Here is a 20,116-nt window from a genome sequence, read left to right on the forward strand (position 1 = left end):
CCTCAAGGAGGTGCTGCAAATATGGTTCTGGTTGCTGGAGAGTCAGATCTGTTTCCGCTGTCCACCTAGCAGGAGTAGAGGACGGACTGGCGGATGCTGTGAGCTGGCAGAGCATGGTCTCACACCAGTGGGAAGTGTGCCAGGATGTTCTCAAGGAGATCTGTGTTCAGTGGGGTACCCCTACAGTTGATCTATTTGCCATGATGTCCAACAAAAGTGCAGACAGTTTTGCTCAAGGGAATTCCCAGTGAGGGGAGCACTGGGGGACGCATTCCTGGTGGAGTGGGTCTTCAACCTCCACTATGCATTCCCTCTAATTCCTGTCATCCTGTGGGTTCTCCCAAGGTTGAGGAGGTTTCTTGCCACCATAATCTTAATCACCCCAGATTGGGCAAGGAGGACATGGTACTCCGAACTCTTGGAGTTGACCATCTGCCCACCTCTACGGTTTCCTCGGGGGCCAATCAGACTTTCTATCCTAGTCGGAAGCTTGGGTACTCCACCAGAATCCTTCAATCTGTGTGTGTGGCTCCTGAGAGGATGAAATGATGACTCGGACCTCTCAGAAGAGGTACTTGAGTAGACCATCGACTAGATTGATCTACTTGTGCAGATGGAGAAGATTTGAGACATTGTGTAGTATAAGTGGTGTAGTCCCTATCGCTTGTCCCACCAATACGGGGATGGGGTTCCTTCTGTCACTGGCCTCTTCAGGTTGGTACAGTCAAAAGCTTTTTCGCGGCGGCGTCTGTTTTCAAGAGGACAAGGGTCGTTCTTCACGATCCCAGTTTCGACATTGCGATACAAAAAATACAAATTGCGGAAGGGCTTTGTGAAAAGGTTTCGCCTACTCCTTTTGTGCTTCCGGACTGGGACCTAAACTTGGTTCTGACTGTCTTGCTGGTGGCTATTTTTGAGCTTGTTCTATTAGATTGCTTACTTTGAAAACTGTCTTCCTGGTACGTCAGGAAGACGTGTAAGTGAGCTGCAGGCCTTGTGGTGCAGGTCACCTTTTCTGTGTGTTTTTAAGGAGAAGGTGTCTCAACGTTCAACCAGGATTCCTGCCCAAAGTGGCCTCAGTTCCACATGCCAGTGCTTTAGCCATCTCGCTGCATCCTCCCAATGATAAGGAGAGGTTGCAAAGGTTGAACTCGAAGAGGGCTCTCAGCTTTAATGTCGCAAGAACAGCTGAATTCATACGCAAAGACCAGCTTTTTGTGGTCTTCTCCCGGTCCAGGGAGATACTTGCTGTGTCAAAACAGATGATCTCTAGTTGGATAACCCTCTGCACTGCAGAGTGTTATCAGAGGGGCAGGGACAGAGCTGCCACCAGGCATAATGGCACATTCCACCAGGGGCATGACAGCATTAACTGTGTTGCATAGGGGCGTTCCTGTAAAGGAAATATGGTGACCACCTACGTCGCTTCACACGTTTACCAAGCATGTCTGTCTGGATGTGGGACGTTCTGGTAGGGCGGTTTTGCAGTGCTTCCTTGTTTTAGGGCTTTCATCCTTCTTCCGCACTCTGTACTGCTTTGGGATGAATCTGTGTGAAAATGCAATCCATTGAAGGAGAAATTACTTACTGGTAATGTTCTTTCTATGGATTCTTCACCCGCAGATTCCTCATCACCCTCTCATCCGGCCTAGCTATGAAAGAGTTCTGCATTCTATGCGTGGTTGTCCCCTTCTTGGTCAAGGTTTTGAGCAGTTTGGTATTAGACTCAGTTGAGTTATGTTTGGTGACACTGTCATTTGATCGTGTGAATGAAATCCTGTTCACCTCTTTTTTTTTATTTTTTATTTGTGGCTGCTATTTGTGTGGACTCTTCCTCTGTCGAGGCTGAGCTAAGGGGTTGTGGGGGGATGCTGAGGTGTGGGCCGTATATTTATGACAGCCGACGTCGCATCCAGAGTTGATGAGCACCATATTGAATCAAGAGGGATCGACAGTCGAGTCGTAATAGGCCCCCTGTCGAAAAGATTCCAAGCAGCTGATGCTGGAATGGATATTTATCTGATGAGGAATCTGCAGGATAAGAATCCATAGAAAGAACATTACTGGTAAGTAATTTCTCCTTTTGTGTAATATTTTCCTATATTGAAGCCTGCATGCAAAAAAGGCATACTTTTCTTTTGGGCTGATTTGGCATGGCAGGGATGTCCATTAAATTGGGAGATTTACACACACACACTTACTCGCTCCCTCAGACACAAAAACACGGACACCCTTCTTACCCTGCCCCCCAGCACATCTGCGCAAACATTACCCCACAACAGACACGCACATGCACGTACCTGGCCGCATCTGTCAGTCCCTGCATGCACTCGTGTGCAGTGAGGGGCGTGACCGGCCGCTTTAGAAAGACTGCTCAGAGCGGTCTTTCTAAAGCGACTTTTTTTAATTTTCGGTTAAGTGAAAATTATTCTATTTCGCTTGGTACCTAAACAAACATTGCATTGATTTTCTTATCCACACTCTCTCACACCTCACTATCATCCCGTCTTGTCTTCTTCAACCTGCCTAAATATACCCGTGTATGGTGATTGTAAACCCTCATATCCGGTTCTGTGCTATAATGGTGCAAATGTATACTCACTGCCCTGTTCCTTATTTCATCTTCATCTTCGTATACTTTTCCTTTACAAACTGTCATTTTTATAGCATCCATCATGGTTTGGTCCGATCATCCAATATGGCAGTTGGCCTCCAAACGATAAATAGCCGATTTAACAAGTACTCTATCACTTGCATGGTGATGTCTCCATTTCTTTGGAGGCAAGTTGGTCCCCGTGTTCTGTAAATATGTTGGAGGGATTGAAAACCTGACCACAAAATATATAACTCTCGCTATTATGTCTGACATAATTGCACATTCAGGCCATTTTGAAAATGAGTTAATCAAAGTGACATGCCTGCCCCTCATACCCCTGCCAATACTGGACCCATGGCAGCCAACTTCACAAACGTCCATGGTAACTATTGGTTTACTGTGCTTCTCCACATCTGACCACCAAAAATAAGCTCTCACTTCCCCACTTTGCTCTGTCACACACAGCTTCCCTTCATGTACGAGTTCTAGGTTACTCTTTACAGCTCCTTTTGAAAGAACTACTCTACCACAAAACGAATCTCCTTACAAACTCAATTCATCCTTTACATTTATGAATTATGTGCATATATTATCAACTTGAACTCCTGCCTGCTATTCAGCTCTTATGTACTACATCAGTCTGTTTCGTCGTGAAATTTAAGGTTTCCTCCTTTGAGATCTCCCACAAACCCCACTCAGTAAACACAATTTCTTCAAGCATATCAGAACACTATCAACTTCACAAAGCTACAGGTAAGATATTGGTGTGTTAGCACTCTTATTTCTTACCAGACTTTTATAAGTAATTAATGCCGATAAATATAGCTGCACAATATAATTAGATCATGGATCTTACCAATACATATCCTCTCCATGTGCACAAAACGTATTTCTATTGATATAAGTACATTTAAACTGATTAGTTTAAATATACAAATGTATATTTCTAAAATGTCTATAGTGAGTCCACAATGATGAATTAAGTGTGCTACTTCCATGGGACAGTTATGAACATGGAGGGCTTGTTTCTATTACAAATGCAATCAAATATGACAAACACAATGTTGCATATGCTCTCTACGTTTCCAATACATTTCCAAATACAATCCAATATGACCAAAGATTATTTCACAATCAAATGCAACCAGTGTATTTCTTTTTCAATTCAACCAAAAAGTATTTTAAAATCAGATTTGGCCAACAGGGGTTTTACACTGCTCAAATAATGTTTATATTAATCAAGATGTGTGCTTCTTTACTGCCCTGTGTTAAAAACAGCATGAGAAAAATAATCATTATAAATGGGTATAGTTGCACCAAAACAATAATGACAATAGGAAAAAGCAAGAAATCAATAAAAATAGACGAGATATGAAAGTCTATTACAATAATGAGGCGATATACCCAGAGGTCGCGGGCCGACCTTCTAGCTAACGTCCCATCGCCCAAGTTAAGAGTCCAAGCGCAGAGAGGGTCCCTTAATGAGAGTGGCAGTGCCATTGCCTACAGGGTCGGCCTGCCACAGAGGGGGAATATCACCATTAGCACCCGTGTAGATCTCCACGTAGGTGCTAATGTTTTTTATTTTACTTTTATTTTAAAAAGAAACTTACCATTGCTGCTTGTCCCAATGCTGCAGTGCTGTCATCCATGGCATGAACATTGAAGATGGACTGCCGGGAAGACAGCACTAAGTGGGACCAGGCCGCTGCACAAAGGTACATTTATTTTTTGAGAGGGGGAAGCACTCTTAGCACCTATGTAGGGAACTAGGTTCAGGGCAAACTTTGTGATATTCTGGTCGATGCTCCCAAGAAAGAAATCCTCCCGCTCATCAATGGGGCAGTAGAGGCCCCCAAATTGGAGGTGTGGGAGAAACATTCCTTAATCTAGCGAGGAAACGGTCTTGTTTGTGGGACCTGGCCTTTCTTTACTTCCATGCTTCACCTGTGACCTGTTCAGGCCACAACGGCTAGCCTGGAGACATTCCTGTTCCTTCCATAGCCGAGTACAAGGTTTGACCCACGGGGCAAGCAGATGTTTGGGTCAAGCAGTCTTGAACTGCGGGCTGTGAGTGCCTCTTGTGCCATGGCAAAGTTTGCCTTTGTATGGCGGTGGCCAGTGAGGCCGAGTATGTCCCGGAGGGAGAGATGAAGGATGGTTTTCTGTTCTTGGTCCCCGATGGCAAGGAGGCGTAGCGCCATATGCTACAATCAGAACTGGACACGGTGGACTGCATTGGCAGGTCCATAGCCACTAGTAAGTGGTCAGGGGCCACTTGTGTCTGAGGATTTCAGGGTTTGCAGCCAACATTCAGATCTGGCTGTTGGACATGCATTTCAATGGCCAAAACCTTTTTGGAGCTAAGGCTAATGAAGCCTTCTAGTCCAGTCGTCTAAGGCAACTGCTAAATCCTTGGGACTAGCGGTGCAGCAGCCTTCCGCGCAGCGGCTGTCTCAAGCAAGTTTTGTTCCCCTTTCCTGCCTTGGCCCTTGCCATCGAGGGGCAACGGTCAGTCCGCCAGGTCAGAAGCTTCATGAGAAGCAGAGGAAGGGGTACCCAGTGGGGGGGGGGCATTGCAGCAGCTCCTTTCCCCACATCACCCCAGGGCGCCAAACCTCACTAACAGACTTTTGACTCTCGTCACCAGTGAGAGGAGCTGGGGCTGTCCTTGTTCAGCTCTGAATGGTCGAAGACCACGTCTGCCACTTGGACCTTACATTGTGTAGGAGGGAGAGGGAGGCACTACCTTCTAAATGATGAGGATGCTATCAAAGTTTCAGAAGGTCAATAAATATCAGTTGGAGTAATTCCAGGTGCAAAAGGAACAAAGTCTCAAGGCCACTTACTTGCAACAAGGCAGGACTATACAAAACGAAACCGATTGTTGGCAAACGGTAGCCCTGTAAGGCACTCCTTTGGGGACGTATAGACCCAATAGAATCTAAGGTCTCAATTGGGGTTACCCTAAACGGGTAGGCCCACAGGCAGACCAGTGTAGTTTCACAGTTTCATATATTAATCAAGTTTTTAAACATACAGTGAGGCAATCAAAGGCCATTCAACCCGTTCATATACAATATTACATTTTACGAACCAGAAAGATTAACAGTAAATAACATGTCATCTGTTGTTATGAGCAAAGGAATCTTTATCTTATCAAAATTGAAGGAGTAACAGTACTGAGCACAAAAATATTACAGAGGGATTAAGTTCTACGAATAGAACAATAGTGTTCATAGCACAGTTTGTTTCCATATATAACAAAACATGATAACTTTCAACGAGTTAAGACTTGTTTTTACAACATTCACACAAGTTCATTGGTCCTCAACCACTGAATTTTAGATGAAGCCAAAATAGCTTCTTTTTAGATAATAACGGTGCTGATGCGTTTCGGACTATTAATGATCCATCTTCAGGGCAAGTGAGCAAATTGTTCCTACGTGTTGCAGTGTTTTGCTTGTAGACACCTAAGGGGTTATAAATATAGTAACTCAGTGAGGGGAATAATTTGAGTAGTTCATCAAGCTGTACAGGTACATAATTGGTGGTACTGACCTAACCCATTCGGTAGTGGAGCAAGAAGGAATAAAATAAACAGGGCCACTATACACATGAGTGACCATATCTCCGTGCTTTCTTTTGAGCATAACACTATGCAAATTTCGATTTAGCCTTTCAATTATGAATTCAATCTCAAAAGTAATTTTTTCGATTATTTAATGTTCTGGGGCAAAGTATAAACGTGTTTCAAAAAAGAAAAGAATTGAATTTCTGTGTTTCTCATGATGCATTCAACATTAACAGTTTTCTATGTACATGGTACATTTTCAATAACATAAATAAACATTTCTTTTTTTGCATCTAATATAATAATGAATTCAGTCACATAGTCCAAATGTATGGCTTATTTTTTTCACTTAAGTTGCCTTTAAAATGTTGTTTAGTGCACAACACGTTTCGGGCAATTCTTGCCCTTCATCAGATGCGGGCAATACTCAAATTCTGGTAACTCTGTTTCTGAAATTTAAATAGAAAAGGATCCAATCAGTTTCATTTTTTACTCAAAATTATTCGATATTATATGACTGTTCCTCAGGCTATAAATTAAAGATAACTCTGACCTTCAGTTTCACTGATGTAGAAGATCAAATGTTCTTCCAAACTCTTTCCACACTTTCAATTAGCCGGTTCTCTCATGGAGATTTGTTTATCTCGAGCGTGCAACGTGGGATCTTTTTGTTGTATCTGTTTGGGAAACAATAAACAGATTATTTTCACTCTCTGTGTTTTTTTTTCTTACATTTTGGTGCAGGTTTTGCACCGGGATCAGTCGATTTGAAATAGCGCTGAGTCCCAGTGTCAAAACCCTAATTCTTTCGATTTACTGATAGGTCATTTTATGAGCGCATGCAATGCGTGTGCTCACCTCTGATGTTGGATTCCCGTGGTGTTCCTTTCTCGTCAACGTGGTGGTAATGCTGTGTTCGTTTCTCGTCAACGTGGCGGTGCCGCCGTGTGAAGGCTGACCGCTACTCCCCGTTCAATCATCTGGTCTCTCTTCTCTCCCACTCTGTGATTTTCCGTGTGCGCGAAGCAGTTCGCTGTAATGAGGTGTCACCAGTTCATTCGGTTGTTATGGTAACTGAGTCGCTGTTGGATTAGAAGAGGTGACTTACTGTTAGTTATGCCCGGGTGCCATCTTAGCATGGATTTACTTACAGTAGAGTTCTTGTAAAATACTGATACTGCATGTTCAATCAACTTGAAATCTGGTGAATTTAGCTTCATACTTCATTAATTGTTGTGCGTGCCAAATTGTTGAGTCCACATTGAGTTGAATTTGACAAGTTTCTTGATTTAATATTGGTGTCGCTTTACAGGTAAATTTTTGGTGATGCATATCGCTCCTTTTTTTTTAAGGAATTGATGTTATTTTTTTGTTAATTTTACTGGAATGATCTCTCACAGTTCAAAATATCTTGTGTTAAGGTGATTGCAAGTTGTTAATATAGGTTTCACGGAGCTAACTGCTTTATAGATTCTTAACTAATCTTTCTGCATACATTCAGTTTTCACAAAAAACAACTTAAGTCCCATTCTGCATTAATGCCATTGGGTTGCATGGAGTCCAGTTTTTCAATCCAATATGTTTCCCTCTGAAGCAACATTTTATTTAAATTGCCTCCTGGTCTTGGGGCTTTCACTTGTTCCAGAATGATGAACCTCATCTGGGCAATGTTGTGTCTCTCTTGTTTGAAAGGTTGTGTCACTGGTGACTTCAGGGCTCCTGTTTTTATATTAGACTTATGTTCAGCCCATCTTGTTTTAGCTTTTCTCATTGTCATCCCGACGTAATATATCCCACATGGGCATCTTATGCCGTATATTGTGTTTTTAGAGTCATATGTAGTGGTATGTTGAAGATCTATCTTGTATCCTTTATGAGGATGAGTGATGGTGCTGCCTTTTATTAGGTTGTTGCAGTTGTTACAATTGTGACAGGCAATTGTCCCTTTATGGTTTTCCTCTGTTGTCTTTGCTGCTAAGAAGTCTGCTTTAATTAACTGGCCTTTGATCGATCTGCTTTTGCTGTAGGCAAAAATTGGAGGTTCAGGGAAGAGTCTTTTCATCATAGGATCCAGCGTCACTGTTGTCCAGTTTTTTTAATGATTTTTTAAATTTTGGAACTCTGTTGTGAAAAGTAGTAACGTATACCAAATTGTCCACTTTGTTCTTAGTTTTATGTTTCAGAGCGTCTTCTCTGCTGATTTTACTGACCTTTTCTGTACTGGTTGTTATATTTGTTGCTTGATAGCCTCTTTTCTAAAACTTTTCTTTCAGATCTCGTGATTTTTTAATGCATTCAGATTCTTCCGATATGATTCTTCTATATCTTAGAAATTGACTGAATGGTATGCTTTCTACAGTTTTTTTTAGGATGGAAGCTGCTGGCATGCAATATGCTGTTTCTCTCTGTTTCTTTTGTGTATATGGTTGTCTCCAATTTCCCTCTTTTCTTATATATTTGTACATCCAAAAATTCTATTGTTTCTTTGCTTGTTTTCGATGTTAGTCTGATCCTTGGTGCCATTTGATTCAGATGTTGAAAAAATGCTTCCAGTTCTTCATGTGAGCCCCTCCAAATACCAAATATGTCGTCAACGAATCTGTAGATACATTTGAGTTGTTCAGTCCATCTTGCATCATTAAAGATGTTAGTCTCTTCCAAATAAGCCATGTATGTGGTTGCATAGCTTGGGGCCATCGCGGCCCCCATTGATGTTCCCGATGTTTGTATGAAGTATTTCTCTTCAAACATGAAGAAGTTGTTCTGTAGTAAAATCTTCAACAGTTTTAGGATGAACAATTTATCAGCTCCACAATCTGAATCAGGTTTTAACAGAAGCTATTCGATGGCTTTTAAACCCCCTTCATGGGTGATGTTTGTGTACAAACTTACAGCGTCCATTGTAAAGAGGATATCCTGCTCTTTATTTATTTCGATTGAGTTCAATTTGTTCAGAAAGTCGTTGGTGTCTTTAATGTGGGTTCTAAATTCCTGAGTTAGCGGTTGAATTGCTCAATCTATATATTGTGGTAATGGTTCCAGCACACTATTGTTCGCTGCAATGATGGGTCTGCCTGGCGGATTCATTAAGTTCTTGTGCACTTTTGGGAGTATATATATAATTGGAACCGATGGATGTGCATTCATCAAGAAATTGTTGGTGAGATGACTAATTAATTCATCATTTTCTGCTTCGTCCAATATAGTTTTGATTAATTTCTGGATTTTTTTCTGTGGGGTTTTCATGAATTTGCAGATAGGTATCTTCATCTGCTAGTTGTCTTTCCACTTCATTCTTGTAATATTCAGAGTTCATCATCACTAGGGCTCCTCCCTTATCTGTCGGTTTCAATATTATATTCGGATTCTGCCACAGTTTCTTTAGAACATGTTGTTCTCTCTTCGTGAAGTTAGTTTTGGATCTTCTTTGGCAATTCAATTTTTCCAGGTCTTTTAGAACTTGTTTTTGGAATACCTCAATAATTGGATTGTGTATTGGGGGTATGAATATGAAGGTTTAGAAAGGGACCTAGCCTGATTTGCATATGGTCTTTCCCCTTCTGTAATGGTTTGGCAGGCGAAGAACGATGGTCTGGAGGGTTGCCCAGAGCAATGCCAGTGGTTAAGATTCAGTCTAAACTTTCCAGCCATCACCTCTTTGTTTTTGCTTTGTCACCCCGAGTGGGACGGGTATGCCCAGACATGGGTCCCGTGCCTGCTGGACCTAGAGACCCAAGCTACTCCTCACTGATGAGCCCCAACAAGGGCAAAACATGTTTGGGGATGCTTGTGGTCTCGTGCAGAAGGGATGTGACCTAGCAGTTTGGGCTGGACTGCACCTTTTGGGGTGGGGCCAAGCCTGATTTGCATATGGTCTTTCCCCTTCTGTAATGGCTTGGCAGGCGAAGAACAATGGTCTGGAGGGTTGCCCAGAGCAATGCCAGTGGTTAAGATTCAGTCTAAGCCTTCCAGCCATCACCTCTTTGTTTTTGCTTTGCCACCCCGAGTGGGACGGGTATGCCCAGACGTGGGTCCCGTGCCTGCTGGGCCTAGAGACCCAAGCTACCCAAGCATTGATAGCCACGTGCAGCAACCAGGGATAGGGACAAGAGTATGTATGTATAATTAACACCACGTGAAGCGCGGTGCAAGCATAGCACTAACTCTTTTACAGCATTAGAACTTCTCCTGCATCACAGGACTCCTCGACTGCTTACCGGAGGCAACAGGAAGACACTCCAGGGGACTGCAGTCGAAAGCTCAGTGCTTCACGGTTTTCTTACTTACGAACACAATGTTAAAGGCACACTGTTGTGCTATTGTTTAGGTTTCTTACTTTGGGTGATGACAGTAAACTCTGTGCTGTGATTTTCACACTGAGGTGTGCAATGGTGTCCATGAGAGTGAATGCGTACCAGGGGCACACTGGAAACGTGCACAGTGATGTATCTACCTTGCCCTACAACCCCTATTCCTATCCACAACCGCTCCATAGTCCTCTTCCTGGTTTCCCTACTTCCCCCATCCTATCCAATCAACGATTTCCCAACATTCCTTTCTTGCTGGGGTTGCAGAGCCCTGCGTAAACCCTGACTTGCAGGTCCCAAATCCCAAGTGGAGGTGATTGGTTCATGACTCTTCTGTGCCTCAGAGCTGTGGATCCTGTCAGGTAAGGATCATAATGTGGAATGTTGTGGGTCCTGCCAGTCCATGCTCCCCACGGCTATGCAGGAGCGTCTGACCAAAGTCTTTCTACTTTGAAGCAAGGCAATATTAGAGAAATCCACCCAGAGAAAACTCCCACAGTTGCGGACTCCACTACGGATTGCTCAGCCATTCCAGAAAAATTAGCAAAAGACTCCTCTTACAGAAGCGTGTCTTCTTCTCGTGCTATCACTTTCTCACCTTTGACATGATGCCACCCGTTGGGGCCTGGGAGTCAAGTGCCAAGTAAGACTGCACCAAAATACATCAGCCAGTGAATGGTGCAGCTTTCTTTCTTTGGCTTCCTTTCCCATGTAGTGGCTGGCTTTATGGGTAGCAATCGTGTAGTGTAATGTAAAGTGTCTTATATAGCCTCTTCTGCCAATAATGTTGGCCTTGCTCTGTAAGAAAGGAGGGCACTGTGTGTTAGTCGGATAGTGGGAATGCGGATGCAGAAACCTTCGGCATTGATGGATACAGGTTGGAAGTACACGTTACTTGTGTGTCGATCTCTAAATTGTTTGTGGTTGGTACCTACTGGGCAGCTTAGACATATGGGCATACCCCGGATTGTGGAGTGCAAAAATTGGAAGCATGGTTGTTGAATGAAGATGGTTAGGGTATGAAGCTGTTGGGTACTGTAGACCTAGGAGTCCTGTTGGAGTTGGGGGGTGGATGGATACAAGATTTTAGTAGTGAGGAGTTAGTTGAGGGGTGTTGTCACTTCCTTGCTCTTGGTGGTAGATTGCACTGAGATAAAAGTTGCGCACCAGTGGCAAGTAAGTAAGGTTCCATGAGTCATCTTGGTTTGCAGCAGATGGTAAGGCCAAGGATTTTGAAAAAGGCTTGTCGTAAATTATCAGAAAGGTTTCTGGTGCACTGTTTTTAGTCAGTTGCTATTATTTTTCATTTTTTTCAAAGTGGTTGGTTTACAAGCCCCATCTTGAGCTGTTTCCTGAAAGTCAGGTGGTTCTTCTCCAGGTAGAGAGGTTTGGGTAGGGTGTTCCACAGTTTGTGGCTAGAACTGAAAAAGAGGATCCTTCTTGCCATTTCTTGTTAAGGTTACGGACTAGCACTAGTGCAGCATTGCTGGACCAAAGTGTTCTGGAAGGAGTGTAGTGTTGAAACTTACTTCTGAAGGAGGAAGCACTCACTCGTATGAACGATGAGCTATGCACAATGTTTGGAAATTCACAATTTTGTCATGATTATCCAGTGGACAATATGCAATGCTGGCGTGATATGTTCAAATCGCTTTGTTCTGAGAAGTAGTTTTGCCACTGCATTTTGAAGCTTTAGGTAATCTCGTAGTCTAAGATAGTGGCTGTTAACATAGTCTAGTTTGGATAGAATCTTACAAATTGTGGGCATGGCCTTGTGGGTGAATGTTAAGTACGGTAAGATTTGACGTACAATGCACAGCTGGGAGAAACTGCTTCTGTCAATAGTCTTGACCTGTGGATCAAGAGTGAGGGGGTTGTCCATTTTAATTTGAGGATTCTCACCATGGTTGACTGGTTTGGGCAGGGTCCCATCTCGCCGGGCCATGGAATTGTGGTACAGTTAGAACCTGTAGGGTTACAAAGCATCAGCACTGATTTGGCTAGGGTTTAGTCGAAGTCTGTTTGAGCTAATCCATGGAGTCCACCTGTGCAAGGTGGTTTTTAATGGTGTTTGGTTCACGAGTTTGTAGATTATATGTGTGCCATACGTACAGGAGATACCATATTTTGTAATGTCAAGTAGGAGTTGTCATGTAGATGTTGAAATGTAGAGGTGAGTGGGCCATGATTGTGTTTTCCGTTCTACCTGTGAGGGATGAGGTGATCCAGTATAGAGCTGATTCTTTAATACCAATATCTTCCGGTCTTTTTAAGTGGATCTCGTGACTGATGGTGTTAAAAGCTATTGAGATGTTTAGCAGGATGAGCACTCCAAGTTTACATCCACATAGTTTTAAAGTGTATTGCAGATGGAGCACAGAGCTGACACTGTACTCCTAGAAGGTCTAAAACCGTGCTGTGCCTCATTCAGGAGTTGGTTTGTTTCGATGAAGTCCCGGAGTTCGCAATATGTATGTTTTTCCAGAGGTTTCCCAGTGAAGGGCGTGTTAGAGATTAGGTGATAGCTGACTGGGTCATGTGGGTCTGCTCTGGACCTTTTGAGCAAAGGTCTGATAATGCAGATTTCAACTGAGCTGGGACTCTTCTTGTGCTGATGGAATTGTTGAGGAGGGATAGGTAGATGGGTGCCATGTCTGGAGATTTCATGATTGATTTTTAAAGATTCGGGGGACGTAGATAATCACGAGATCCTGATGGGTTGCATGAGTCGATGGTAACTTGTAGGTCCTCTGCAGACGAAAGATGGAAAGACAATAGAGATGAGGTAGTGGAGATACTGATGGGATCTGGGTGGGAGCATCCTTTATTGTCAAGGTGATCCTGAATTTCTAGGATCTTTTGGTTGAAATATGTAGCAATCTGGTCGCAGAGCTCTTGTGTAGGGGTAGGAGTTGGCTTACAGGCTTTAGGGCTTTTGAATTCCCTGATCTTATCTTTCCCTTTCACTGCCAAATCAATGGATTTTACAGTAGTGTGCTTTCTGTGCTTTGAGTACTTCAGCCCTGCAAAGGCATAACTGTTGATGGTAGGCGAATTTGCTAGTGTGTAGATTATTCCTACTCCTGATTTTCTCCAGTTTTCCTTTTTTAAGTGATTTAGTCTGGGAAGTGAACCATTTGGGTACATTTTTTTGAGAGTTTTTGTATGTTTTTTTTTTAGGGGTAATGCAGTGCAATGTGGTTTTTGGTCCATTTGTGGGTATGGTAGATTTGGTTGCTTCTAGTCTTTCGAGTAGAGAGTTGATGTGTATGTCATTCCATGGTCTGTTCATGGCCGACGGTTCTTTTGAAGATCCTGCAAGGCATGGTGCCTCTGTGAATATTGTGAATGAGATAGATAAGTGATCCTCAACGGGAAGTGCACTGGGAAGGAGACGGTGCTTGTTTTCATTACAAAAAATGTTATCCACATTGGTTTCAGCTATGTGGATGGACCATTGATCCTCTGTTTGAGGTGTAATGTAGCAAGGTTTGCTCCAGGTGACTTTGTAATAGTGTGGTCTCCTTTCTTGAGCCAGATGTTAAAATCTCCATTTATAGTTAGTAGTTGACGATCAACGGACAGGATGGCGGCACTGTCATAGAGTTTGTCAGCAAAGGTGAGGGCTGTAGGGGGGAGGTCTGTAGATTAGGAAGCTTAGTGTAGCAGTGGGAGAGATGGAACAGATCAGAGCGAGCAATTGACAGTCTGGGATGGTGTCAAAGGGGGGGGGGTTTAAGACCATAAAGAAGTCTTTGTGCAGCAGTGCTATGCCACCTCCTCGCCTATTGTTGCGAATAGGACCAATGATCTTGAACGCTGATGGGATACTCTTGTGGATAACCAGGGACTGATCATCTGAGAGCGAAGTTTCTGTGACGAAGAGTAAGTCTATCTGGTCTTTAGAAAGAAGGTAAAAAAGTGCTTGGAGACAGAATGTGCCTTTATTGGGAAGCATCTTGTGCCTGTCATTTCTGAGTGGATTCCGCTAGTTGGTCCTGTGCTGTTGGCTTGTTCAATTTGCTTTCATTAGTTTCCTAGGGCTCCACGTCAGGTTCTTCTTGGGGTCTGGCACACCTTAGTTCCTGCTGTGTGGTTGTGAGACATGGCACAGTATGTCTAGTAATGAATGGAGTAAAAGAGATTGTTTCTTGCGGGTCCTGCCCTATTGTTGGTTGAATGGCTGTCTGAGTAAATGCAGGCAATGATGCTAGGTCATAGTAGTGTGGTTTAGCTGGAGGCCTCAGGAGCTATTTGGAGATAAAAGCCATCAATGGTCTTTTGAGGTGAGGTACTGGGAAGTCTGTTGAGTCTGGCGATGCCTGATCAGAAGAGGTAGTGAAGGTTGCTTCAAAAATCTCTCCTTGTTCTTTCTTTCTGATTCTGTTATTTTTGTAGTTAGTAGGCATATTTCACCTTATAGTTGAGGATTGGGAAGAAGGGAAAATAAGGTAGGGAGAGATGGGAGGGGTGATATTTACCTTTTTGATTTTCTTTGGGCCTGTGTTTGTGGTTGGTTTGTTTAAGGATTTCCTTATCCCTCATGACGGTATTTAGATGGGAAATTATGGAACTGTTATATGCCAATTATGGAGCATGTCATAGGCCGATTGGCTGGTAGACGATTCAGTTGTAATGATTTTCCAAGGTTCAGGTTATGAAAAGTGTTTTGATGAGGTATTGTTTGTGTCTGATACTTGTTGTGAGGGGCTTCGTTTCAGTGAGATAGGACTGATTATGACAGAAAGTGTAGCTGTATTGATTTAACTTGATGCTTTTTGTTCAGGCAGATATGATGGATCCAACCAGTTATGCGTTGGCAGTGTAGTTGAAATACCACAAGCTAAGAAGTTATACTGGGGATAGTACAGCAAGTTAAGATTTGTAGGTTATTGATAACTGAGCTTGTATGTTATGTACTAGGTATATAGGCAGCAGAAATAAGTCTGCAGTTATTGTGGAGGCGCAACACTGATTCAAACTCCCTCATTACTAAGGATGAAGACACTTGAGCTATGCAGATGTTAAGTAGGTGTAGAAGTCAGTTATTGAATCATGCAGATGTAATGAGCAACGTGTGTGTGCTCATGGTGTTCATCTATTCATATTAAGTTAAACAGTTGTTATGAAAGCCTGTATAAATACAATCTCACTGTAGCAGGCAACTATGCGGTAGTGGTTGAATATAATTAAGTGTCTTGATACATATGAATGTCTGTAGTATAAAAAGCCATATAAGTGTAATGTTCAAAGTAGTTCCATGTTGTGTGCATGCGCACACCAACAGAGCCTATGTGCTTAGTATGTGGGCAATTTGCAAAGAGTGAAATTCAGCTGTGTTAGGTATGGAGTGAGCAGTATGGTGTAAAGCAAAGTTGTGTTGTCTAACTCAATGATTAGCAGCTCGTGTTATGTATGCATGCAGCAATAGGTAGCTGTGCAGATGTGGATGGCAAACATTTTTAGTCCAGACAATTGCTAGCCATGCATTCTAAACAAAAGTCGATAATTTTAGCAAGGATTTCAGGCAAAAGTCAGCAGTATGATGAGCTGTGCAGATGTATTGCTTACTAGACAGATTCACTCTGGATAATGGCTACTCTAAAAACAGCTTAATTGCTATTTTAAACACCACAAGATTATAGTTGCAATTTCCTGCAAAAAGAGGATCTATCTAGCTTTGTTATGGTGTCACCGGTATAGTGAGCTATATAGATGTAGTTAATGATGAAGCACAGAGTCATTGTAGATAATTGCTAGTCATGCGGTTTAATACAATGGGTCAGTCAAAAATGTTTTGCTAAAATGTCAGACAAAAAAGAAACAATCTAGCTGTGTGTTAAAGGGTCAGCAGTATAATTGGCTATACCAATAAAAAAATGTTGTATAAGCTAACACAATGATTCTATACAACTTAGTGCCAGGTGTTCAGGGGAAGATATTACATGATCACCAGTTGTGGTGTGCATACACTGTTAAACGGTAATTATATAGTGCCTCCTTAGTATTTATATTGGCCTAAGCCTATTCGCGCTACACGGAAAACCGTGTTGCAAAGTTCTGATTTTTGGGTTAACTTCGCTGCCATTTTAATATTCATCCGCCATTTTGATTTCCACTCGTGTGTTCTACGTTGTAAAATGGTGGACTATGTTTTCGACTTGCAGCCAAGCCTTTCGACCTTTGAGTTCTGTTAATGTTTAGGTTGTCAGAGAGCCGACTGTTTAGACTAAACAAAGAGACCTTATGCTTCATATGAACTGTTATTCAAGTGTTGTCTGCGCTCACAAGCCTCCTCCTTGTATAAACATTGGGAAAATGAAGAACAAGCCTCGAGCGTATACTTTGGCTGAACTACATTGTGAAGAGACTTAGTATAAGGCTTACCGTGGGATCCGAGAACATATATCATCATTGTGTCTTCATGGAAATGCAAACCTATGTAATCCTTCGCATAATATTGTATAATCTGTATGTGAACTAGATCCGAACTCCGGACCATGAATTAATAACGTGAAGAGAGGCTGGACAATATTACACAAATTGTATAAAAGCACAAATGTTTTGATGTCCATCTCTCTCTCACCTCTCCTTGTCGGCTGGTACACACTGCGAGGTGTTGGGAGCCAGATAGCTATCTGTTTTGCTTTGTGAACTGTACAGTAATAAAAGATCTGTGAATCTTTTCAGCCCATGATTGGTGTATTTCCTTTGTGGTACTCAGCCTCGATATTTCTTTGTTCTTTCAGATGGCGTCCGAATAGGGAACCTCAAGATTGATGCCACCTCGTTGAAGAGTTGACGCGGCTATCGGACCGGGATCGGACGGTGAGAAAAGGGGGCCCCTTTTGGATGAGAAGCGACACCTCAACAGTACTGCACAATCCAATCCCTGGAAGGTGAGGACGCGGTCCGAGACAGCATCTTGACGAGGGTCCATATATCGAGGCGGGCAGTTTTGCCGAAATCACCAACCACGAGGGTCCTTTGTAATCCTATCAGTCCTCGCTTTGTCCTTTGAATCAGGTGAGTTGTGCCCCGATTCCTAAGTATCTTGATATTTGGTTGTGGTATTGTACTCGCAAGCACAATCGACGCCAGGTAATACCAGTAATCTGACATGCCTGGGAAATTGTCTGCCTGTTTCAGGGTGTTATTCTGCAGAGACAGACAATCTTTGGAATTTGGCCGTCCGGCACCACAGGAGGGGTCGCCAGCATGCCCTTTGTACTGTAAGTACGGCATTGGTAGTATAGTATTCAACGATATTTGGCACAGACAAACTAGACATGCTCCCGAAATTCAGTGGTCAGTCAATGGTAGTTTTGAGATTGCTTGAATAGAGTATTTAGAATTCATGCTGTTAAAGAAAAAAGCTAGACCTGCAGCATTTGATGTAATACAAAATTGGAAAAAGGAAGCTATGCAGCAACTTAAGAGTAAAGAGAAGCATGCACGTCGTTGCATGTCAAATTCAGAAAAGACATTCTTATACGATCAACAAACACAGTCTGTTAGAAACATGGATAGAGCTTTTTCACTTGGTATACAGAAAATATATCTGTCTAAAGATTTTCATGCCTCAGATGAGCTAATTGATAAACTCTTAAATGAACGTAGGCCTGGTGCCACTGCACCACCTCCTTATGTACCTCTTCCTGTTGTCTTACCTCTTCCTGCTGCCGTTCCTCCTCCCGTAGCAATTCCTGTTCTTCCTGTTGCTCCTCCTCCTGTTACTGTTCCTCCACCTGTACCTTCACCTTTACTGACTGTTACTGTTCCAGTAAATCAGTCTTTATTGCCAGTAGTAGTGTCTCCACTACCTGTTGTACAGGATTTGTCTACTCTCTCTTTTCCAAGCGGTTCTGCTCCACTTGTAGCTGATAAAGGGGCGAGTGCTGAATCTAAAGTTGTAACACGGAACACCGTTTCCAAAGAGGCGAGGAGAAATTTGAATGCATGGGCTAAGCAATGTATAGAGAAAGTTGAAAAATCTACTGTCTTAGCAATCTAGAAAGTATTCCCGATCAGAATGTGTTTATTGAGGGGATGGGGAAACATTTGGCTGTAATGTGGAATATATTGACGGACACAGATGGTCTAGGGATTTGAAACGTTTGAGCTTATTCAAGGGATACTACGGAGAAAGTACATGAGCATGTCGAGAGGGTTTTTGAGTTTGGAAGGGAGTTAGAACGGTTACAGAATGATGAAGTAGATGGTGATAGTTTGGACGCTTTTTACGTGCAGAAACTATTCCTTCCTCCTTGTAAGTCAATGAGTGAAGAAACGCAAATTTGCACAAGGGATGCGCTTAGATGGATTTCAGATATGTCGATATCTCCCGTAGAAGTATATGATACGTATAGTCAGTATACTCCAGAAATGTAGAGGAAAGTGTTACAGTTAATGGTAGAATACCTGCAGTATGAATGTATAAAGAGAAAGGTTTGTTGTCCCGCTGAATTATTGAATATGTATAAGAGAGCTTTTGCGTCTGATACTGCTTCCACCACTTTAGTGCTCGATTTGGCTCTGTTGCTTAGTAAACGTACGGCGCTGCCTACTTCTCCATTGCCTTTGAGAGAGGTTCCTTGACATTTGTTCCTAAAGTTGAGATTCCGGCTGATGCTGCAACGGGTGCAGCAGCCATCAATATTGAGACACATTATGTATCACTGTTTGTTCACGTCCCGTTCTCAAGACAGGAAGTGAATCCTATTAGACAGTCGATTCCAGACATTAGAAAAAATCCAACAGGGTTTTATAAAGAAATAGAATCTGTCTTGCATTCGTCAGTTTTTACTTTCGGTGATATAGACTTGTTGTTTCCTGTGCTCCTACCCGCTGATTTATGGAAACAGATTAGGACTGTAGATGATCCAGCGGGGTTAGGTGACACATGGGTTAACTTGGTTAGGTTAGATGGAGAAAGGACAGCTGGTGAAAGACCACCATAGGTGATACTGACTTTGCCAGATAGAAAAGTAACAAAATTAAAGACTTTATTTCCCGAGAGAAGGATTGTTTGGGACAAGCTCACTGCTTGTACCCAAAGAAAATCTGAAGGTGCTACCGAATTCTTTAATCGGTTCGAACAAGTATTCTCAGATTTTAGTGGACAGGATTTAAGCACCGAGTCAGGAAAGAGATTGTTTGTGGAAAAGTTTGTGCGTGGATTGTTGCCTAATATCCAGTCACAAATTATGACTTCCGAGAGTGCTTGGCAAGCTAAATCACAGTCCGAAGTATTGCATATGGCTCAGTATTACGAGAACAGAGTCAATAATGAAAAAGAAAGGATCGAAAAGAAAAGGGGAGATTTAAAAACAAAAGTATTATTGCAACAGATGGTCAGAGGGCCTAGAGGTGGAAATACAGTTTCAAGGTCAATTTGTTCCACAAGGTTATGCGCCGTTGGGTCCTGTACACGCAAACCAATGTGCTTATTGCAGACAAGAGGGTCATTGGCGAGCACAATACCCGATCCTCCAGCAAAGGTCGAGTAACACATATGGTGTCATGGGTAGACGATCCAGAGGCTGTCCTAGTGGTAGGGGGTCCTGGTAGAAGCCATTTCGCTCAAAATTATCAGTCTTTTTCGCAAGATAATCAGCAACCTAGTGTAGATAGCAGAAA

The sequence above is a fragment of the Ambystoma mexicanum genome, chromosome 5q, assembly GCF_040938575.1.
Source record: "Ambystoma mexicanum isolate Mex_15411 chromosome 5q, UKY_AmexF1_1, whole genome shotgun sequence".
NCBI lineage: Eukaryota > Metazoa > Chordata > Amphibia > Caudata > Ambystomatidae > Ambystoma > Ambystoma mexicanum.